The sequence below is a fragment of the Chionomys nivalis genome, chromosome 18 (genome assembly GCF_950005125.1).
Source record: "Chionomys nivalis chromosome 18, mChiNiv1.1, whole genome shotgun sequence".
In the NCBI taxonomy this organism is placed as follows: Eukaryota; Metazoa; Chordata; class Mammalia; order Rodentia; family Cricetidae; genus Chionomys; species Chionomys nivalis.
Window position 1 is genome coordinate 8091924 of NC_080103.1, and position 8752 is coordinate 8100675.

General features: G+C 39.5%; 1 pseudogene; it reads left to right on the forward strand.

Moving 5' to 3' along the window:
• The first annotated feature begins 664 nt into the window (after nt 1-664).
• On the forward strand, nt 665-1754 carry LOC130889928 (speckle-type POZ protein-like; annotated as a pseudogene).
• The last annotated feature ends 6998 nt before the right edge of the window (nt 1755-8752 follow it).

Sequence of the window (8752 nt, forward strand, 5' to 3'; positions counted from 1 at the left end):
CCCTAAACTGTGCCACACCCTCTGCTAATAGCATAAAGGAGAGGCAGGGAGGAAGCTGCTGCCATTTGCTGCTTGTCCTTGCCTTGCAGCAAGTCCTTTCCTTCCCTGGCAGTAGAGAATCATCTTTGGAATTTCAGCATAGACTGAGGAATAGCCAACGTGTCAGATGGCGGGACTGAGTAAGTATTGGGTCTTGCACTTTTTCGTCACAGGTAGCCTTTGGGGATTAGTAGGACTGCAGCCCTAAGTCATTCTAATGAATCACTCTCCTTCATACAGAGAGAGCCATTCTATGTGTTCTGTTTCTTTAGAGAATCATAGTACACTTTTCAATATAAGAGTGTATAAAATGTTCCATATTGTGAAAAGTAGTGTATAATTGTCAAAACTAATCACTTTCTTACTTAATATTTATCTAGAAAATATGGAGTGATGTAAGAAAGAATCCCTAGTACGCTAGACTGTCTTCATTGAATCTCATAGGGCAATATATATATAGAAATTCAGAAAGAACAGAGTTTGTAACCTCAAGAAGAGGAAACAAGTGGAAAAACAGAAACTAAAAATCTAAAATAAATCTGTAATTGTGACCCCCAGGTTGAAGAAGAGAACAATCCCGTTCTTCTTTGGCTCCAGGTAAACATTCAGACCCCCAGCAGCAGATATGTCAGGAGACCTGGCAGCTGAGAGCAGAGGCTACACACAGATCAGAGTCAACAAATTCTCGTACAGATGGACCATCAGCAACTTCTCCTTTTGCTTGGAGGGAAACTTGGGCAATCACATTGCAAGCCCCACTTTCTCACCAGGAGCCAATGACAAACAGAAATGGCTTATGAAACTATACATAAATGGGAACAATGAGCAAAGCAGAGGTTACCTGTCAGTTTTCCTACTGTTGCACAGCTCTCCAAAGAGCCCCGTGTGGGCAAAGTTCCAATTTGGGATCATAAATGCCAAAGGAGAGGAATTTCGAATCATGAACAATCAAAGAGTTCTCAGGTTTGACCAAAACGAAGGCTGGGGTATCGCAAAGTTCATTCTTCGAGATTTCCTTTTTTGCACTCGATGTTTGCTTCACCCAGATGACAAACTCACACTCTGCTGTGAGGTGAGTGTGGTTCAGGACTGCATCAGCATCTCTGAACAGAACATGCAGCCAGGGATCGATGTTCCAAAGTGCACACTGGTAGAATCTAGGAGAGCTGTGGGAGAATTCCCGCTTCACAGACTGCTGCCTGGTGGTAGCTGGCCAGGAATTCCATGCTCACAAGGCCATCTTAGCTGCTCGCTCTCCAGTTTTCAGAGCCATGTTTGAACATGACATGGAAGAGAGCAGAACGAATCGCATTGAAATTCATGACCTAGAACCAGTAGTCTTCAAGGCAATGATGGACTTCATTTATACCGGGAAAGAACCAGATCTGCACAGCATGGCAGATGCTGTGCTTGCAGCTGCTGACAAGTATGGCCTGGAGCGTTTGAAGGTTATGTGTGAGAGCGCCCTCTGCAGGGAACTCTCTGTGGAGAATGCTGCCCACACTCTCTTCCTAGCTGATCTCCACAGCTCAGTGCAGTTGAAATCTCGGGCAATGGATTTCATTACAGCTCATGCTTCTGAGGTTTTTCAGACCTCGAGCTGGAAGACAGTGGTCGACTCCTATCCCCACTTGGTGGCTGAAGTATGTGCCTCTCTGGTTCCTGCACATGGTCTTTTCCCGGAACCCCCCCTCAAACGCCTGAAACAATCTTAGGACCTACGTGTGTCTTCCAGAAGAAACAGCCATTGTTATTATTAATGACACCTGTTAAGACTGTGGGCTCTGAGGCACATTTACAAGGAATTTGGGGAAACACAGCTGCTAGGCCTGGCTTCAACACCTCTATAAATGAGTGAAGGGCAGGTAGGGGGAGGAGCAGAACTGGACTCTGGTATACTCTATGCAACTTCTGTTCTGTTGTTAGACTGCTTTGATTTTTTTCCAATCAGATGGACACTGGGATTCAGGGTTTTGCTGATCCCAAGCTCATCCCAGTAAGGTTTCTTTGCAGAAAACTGTCTCCATTGGATGAGCAGACAATATGATCAAGGGCTCAGAACAAAGGACAGAAGAAACATGAATGTTTATTTACAAGAGAAGGGCAAGAAAAAAAAAGACATTTTCCCTCCAAACTCAGCATGTGCGAGCTGGAGAGAGATGACTCAGTTGACAAAAGCAATAGTTATTTCTGCAGGGAAACCTTGATCATTTCCCAGCAAACATGGGGGACTTTACAACCATCTCTAACTTGGGCTACAGAGGTTCTGAGTTCCTATTTCATGGGAACAACCACCTCATTAGACAAAACCTTACCCAAATAAAATATAAATTGAGTAAAATATTAAAATCAGTTTGTGGGTTCTAATAGTGTTAATGTTTGGTGAAGCCCATTTTAGTCCCTCCAACTCTGCTGAGCTGGGGAGATTTGGCCCAGTCCTCACTGCCACAGAGGACCACAAGCCCTCAGTTCTCTTTCTTGGCACTGACAGTGGCAGTATGAACAACAGCCCATCATGCTCTTGTGAAAAGTGAGACATGGAGGCCTAAGGGAAAAAGACAACTGCACCTGGCAGTGTGTTGATTGACTCGGCTTTGAAAAATGATATTTAATTTTTCTGAAAAAAGATAAGGGGATTGATTCATTAAGAATTCAAACTTTCTCTTTCTGACCAGTGGTTCTGTCATTACATATTGAAAATATGATTCTTTATTCTCCTCTGATTTCTCTCACCTTCTATAATGGTATATTATTTGGCTTTTAGTAAATAAAGTTTGCCTGAATATCAGAGGGCAAAGCAGCCATACTATTCCGTTATACAGGCCAGGGACTGGTGGCAAACACCTTTAATCCTAGGGCTCGGTAGACAGAGCCAGAGAGATATCTGTGAGTTCAAAGTCATCCTAGGCTACTTGAGATTGAATCTATCTTAAAAAAAGAAACAAAGCTCACACAAAGGTGATCCCAATCTCTGGGATCACACGCCTTTAATTCCAGCACTACGTAGGGTGAGGCAGCAGTTATATGATTGCGTGGAGATAGGCATATAAAGGGAAAGAAAAGAACTCAGTGGAGTGTGGAGACTTCAGCATTCATGGAGACAGAATCTCATCCATTTTCATTCTGAGTTAGAGGTAAGATACAGTGGCTGACTGCTTTTCTTTTCTGTTATTCAGGTTGAACCACAATATCTGTCTCTGAGTTTTCATTAATTGTGCTAAATCTTCCTTCTGTGCAATTGTCAGAAATTCATACTCTCTTAGAAACAGGGTCAATGCCTGGGTATTCCTCTCCCCCACTCCTTTGTCTGACTCTCCTTGTTTTTCTTCTACAGCTCTTTCCAGATTAGTGTGGAGTAGTAGATTTACACTTTAATTCCAGTCAAGCTCCCTGTTGATTTAGTCATGAATAATTGAAAACAGCATGTTCATATTTATGTTAGTAGCCATGTTAGTGTCAAATTACAAGCTTTTGTCGAAAGGAATTGCTTTTGTAGAACTCAAAATACTCTAAAGCCTTTCTGTCAATTCTGAGGCCAATTTTGAGGCCTCTCAGCAGCAGTGCCCCCACTGGGATTCAAGGAGTTAACAGCTACACATGCATGTAAAGATACCAAAATGTTGGGAACCTTCCATCATCTTTCTGAGTCCTTGTAAATATTCTCCAAATAGAACTCAGTTATTGAATAGGGGCAAGATAACCCTTAGGTGTTGAGTCAGTTCCTGGTGTTTTGAGTCAGTCCCTGGGAAAGGGACAACGTGACCCTCAGATGTTCCCTCTTACCTCACCTGATCTGACAACCACTCTCTAGCCAATTATCAGTAATAGTCCTTTGAGTAAGCCAATCATAATAGTTAAAAACCAAACCCCAGAAACCCCCTTACTTTTGTGGCTTTTTGCTTTAAAAGTAGTCTGTACCAGCTATTCGGGGTTTTTCTGGCTTCTCGAATGCTGAAAGACCCTATCATGACAGAATTAATAAACTCCTCATGCTTTTACATCAACTGTGGTATAAGAGATGGTCTCTTGGGGCGACTCCTCCTGGTAGTTGGACTGCAGGGTCCAACACTTTCACATTTCAAACATGGTCACGCCATTCTCAGTCATTGTGGAGAACATGTCTTACCAGGAAAATTTAAAAAATCCAGTGCCTACTGTAAATAAGCATAGTGTTCTAAATGATGGAATAGGAAACATATATTATCTCAGACTTCTATGTATGATCAAAGACCAAAGTTAAGAGTGCATATAAATAGCATTTTAATTGTGGGATTGCTAGACAGGGGTGCGGACATGAGTATTATTACTCCAGAATCATGGCATTCAGATTGGCTTCTTCAATAGTAAGATGCTCAATTTCTAGGAATTGAAACCCTATGTTAAGTGAAACAAAGCACGGTGTGGGTTGAGTGCACAGAGCCAGAGGGATACAAAGGAAGGTGGAGTCCATATGTAACTAATGTTTCAGTGAATTTATAGGGTCAAGACCCATTGCAGCAATGGGATACCAAGGTTACCATCCTTGCAGTGTCCAAAAGTCATGTTTTGGGGATAGATATTATAAACAAAGGTCACCAGCCATTCAGGGTGTACAAGAGCACAGAGTCAGTAGCAAACCTCCAGAGATACAGACAACCATGTCTTTAAAATGGATTACTGAGAAACCAATATAGGTTAAGCAATAACCTTTAACAGAAGACAAACTGCAGGCATTAGAACAGCTAGTATAGAAGCAACTAGATGCTCACCATATTGAAGAATCACCCAACCCTTGGAATACTCCTCTATTTTTGCTAAAAAGAAATCTGGAAATGGAGAAAGGTGACAGATATAAGAGCTTTCAGGAAGGTAATTTAACCTATGGGCCCTCTACAATCTAGAATTCCTCTGCCTTCTGTATTACTAAAACGATGATCCCTTGTATTTATTTATTTAAAGGATCATTTCAACACTACACCATTACAAGAAAAGGATAGAGAAAAATTTGCCTTCACAGTGCCTACTTATAATAATTATCAGCCTAGTAGGAGATACAAGTGTACCATCCTTACAGGGAATGGTCAACAACCCCACCCTGTGCCAATACTTTGTAAGTCAGCCATTGGAAAAAATACACAAGCAGTTTCCTAAGTCTATAATTTATTATTACATGGATGGCATTTTGCTATCTGATTCAAACAGATACTTTAGAATGTTTGAAGAAGAAACTATTTCCTAAATGGGGATTAAAAATTACTCCTAAAAATACAAAAAGGAGATACTGTCAATAACCTAGGTTACAAAATAGAGATACAGAAAATTAGAAGACAAAAGGTACAAATTAGGAAATTGCAGACTCTAAATGACTATAAAAGATTATTAGGGGACATTAGCTTTTGGGCTAATACGTGATCTAATAATTCATTTCAACAAAACCTTAGAGGGTGACAAAGACTTAAATAATCCCAGGAAATTAATAACTAGAGCAGAAAAAGAATTAACAGTCATTGAAAAAAATTACAGGAGGTACATCTGGATAGGGCGAATCCAAATCTTAGTTGTATTCTAGTCATATTGCCTCCCAGAATTTGCCCTATAGGAATTTTAATGCTGAGGGAAGATATTATCTTAGGATGGATCTTTTTACCACATAAATCAAGTAAAAAATAAAACTTATGTAAAATGTCTCTAAATTAATTATGAAAGGAAAATTGAGACTTCTTTAACTCACAGATATAGACCCAGTAGAGATTATAGTGCCTTTTACTGAGGAAATTAAAAGAATATGGGAAGACAATGAACCATGACAATGAGCTTGTGCTATTTTTTTTGTGAAATTAAGATAAATTATCCCAAAAAGGATAGAATTAACCTTATAAAGAGAACTACTTGGATTCTTCCCTGAATTGTATGTGACACACAAATAACTGAAGACTATACATTTTATACTGATGCAAATTAGTCAGAAAAGGCAGGTTACAAATCCAAAGATTCAAGTAAGGTGAAACAAGGCCCTTATAATTCTGTTCCCATGGCAGAATTATATGCTATTCTCATAGTACAAAGGGATTTTAAAGAACCTTTCAATATAGTTATTGAATCAAGTCACCACCACCCAGCCTTGATTTGCAATATGCAAAAAGATTGGCCTTGCATATTTAAAATGCTGAATTTATACCAGATGATTCAGAATTGACTTCGTTATTTATATAGTTTCAAGGTATAATCAAGAATAGTCTTTGTTCCATATATTTAGCACACTTCTGATCCCATGTGGCTCTTCCAGGTCCTCTATCACAACGTAATGTAGAAATTGATCAATTAGTGATCAGAAGTGTGCTGAAAGCCTCAGAATTTCATAAGAAACATCATGTCAATAGCAGAGGTTTAAAGAAAGAGTTTTCTATTGCATAGCAACAGAGCAATGTCCTACATGCTCTTTTTTATAACCAAATACCATTATCTGAAGGGAGTAACCCAAAGGATACTCAAAGGAATGAAATTTGGCTGATAGATGTGTTCCACTTTACAGAATTTGGAAAATTAAAATATGTAACCACACCATTGACACTTATTCAGGTTTTCAATGGGCAACTGCCTTGAGCTCAAAAAAGGCTGATTCAGTAATAATGCATTTATTAGAAGTTATGGCCATTATGGATATACCTGCACAAATAGTGACAGTCAATTGTCCAGCATATGTGTCTAAGAAAATGAAACAGTTTTTTGCTTGTTATAATATAAAGCATATTACAGGTATATCAAACATTCCTACAGGTCAAGCAGTTATAGAAAGATCAAATTGGACTATAAAGGATATGCTAAACAAACAGAAAGTGATGGAAACTACCCCAGGAATAGATTGCATAATGCATTATTAACCTTGAAAATCTTTTTTTTTCTTTTTTCTTTTTCCTGTTCCCTCAACACTCCCACCCCACCCCCATCTAATCCTCAGAGAGGGTAAGGCACATTGTTTTTTGGAAGGTCCAAGGCCCTCTCTCCTATATCTAGGCTGAGCAAGGTATACATCCAAAGAGAATAGGATCCCAAAAAGCCAGAACATGCATTAGGGATAAAGCCTGGTGCCTCTGCCAGTGGCCCCTCAGTCTGCCTCAGGCATGCAACTGTCAACCACATTCAAAGGAACTAGTTTGGTCCTATGTTTGTTCCTTCCCAGTCTGGCTGGTGGTGGTGAGCTCCCATTAGCTCAGGTAAACTGTTTTGGTGGGTGAGCCCATCATGGTCTTAAATTCTTGCTCATATTTTAATTTCTTCCACTCTTCAACTGGACTTTGAGAACTCAGTCCAGTGTTCTGATATGGGTCTCTGTCTCTGCCTCCATCATTTACTGGATGAAGGCTCTATGATGATATTTAAGATAATCATCAGTCTGAGTATAAGGCAAGTCAAGATGGGCCCCCTTTTCTCTATTGCCCAGGTTCCTAGGTGGCGTCAACCTTTTGGATTCCTGGGAATTTCTCTAGAGTCAGGTTTGTGCTAGCCCTATAATGTCTCCCTCAATCAAGATATTTCTCTCATCTCTGTCCTTCCTCCAGCTCAACGATTCCATTCCCTTAAATTCTCCTCTCCTCCTCTCCCCTCCTCTTCTCCTCTTACCCTCCCCTCTCCCCTCATCCCAATGCTCCCAACCCTGCCAGTCAATCCTGTCCTTTTCCAATTTCCAGAATGGAAACTATCCACAGAAAATGATTGCATAATTCTTTATTAACCTTGAATTTTCCTAATGCCAATGGGAAAGGAACAACAGCATCAGAGAGACATTGGATAATAGAAAAAAAACTTCTGAATTAAACCAGCCAGTGTATTTCAAGGATGTGTTGACCTCACAATGAAAATGAGGAGATGTGCAATGTTGGGGAAGGCATTTTGCTCTTGTTTCCACAGGAGGAGAAATGCCATGGATACCATCAAAACTAATAAAGATTCAGTTTGAAAAAGGAAAACCTCTTGAGAAAGAGAAATGACAGCTCATCCATAGAGGTGACAATCACACAGGTGGTAAGAAAACCTCATAAAGGGTTTTCTCCTTTTCTTTGCAGGAAAATACTCATCTTCAAAGAGTCCAGAGACATTAAACATCTAGATGCCTAAAGATGAAAAGATAATTATCCAGAAAGGATCATCAAGCAAAGAGAAATCTGACTTATGTTGCTGTATCATCTACATAGTAAAATTTGATTATCTGACATGTATAAATCTCTAATAAAAAATCAGAGATGGCTTTAGATTTAGACCTTGGCTATTCTTTTCTAAATCCAATCATGTTGTTAAAAGAAAAATTCCGAAATTCTGTCTCATGTCAAGCACTATCTGGTATGGGACAGAAAAAAGATAGGTTGTAAGGAAATATTTTAGTTTTCTCCATGCCTATTTTGTCTTTATCATATCATTCATTGAATATATGTCTATATGAATAATGCTTAACTTTTCAATAATGAACAGTAGATTTTCCTGCAGTAATCTTTGAAGCATCCAGGAAGAAGAAGTGGTCCCACAACAATGACTCCAACTGATTGATACGTCATGGTGCTGATAGCATTACTATGAGACCAGTTTTTGGTACCAGCTGTGGAAATGATGTATCTTCTTACAATGTTCTGGCCAAAACTCCAAATAAGAACTTCAGAAAAATCCTATTGACTACTAAGAGACCATTTGTAATTATATGAAACAGCAATCTTGAGACTTAACCATCATTTTCCTTATACAG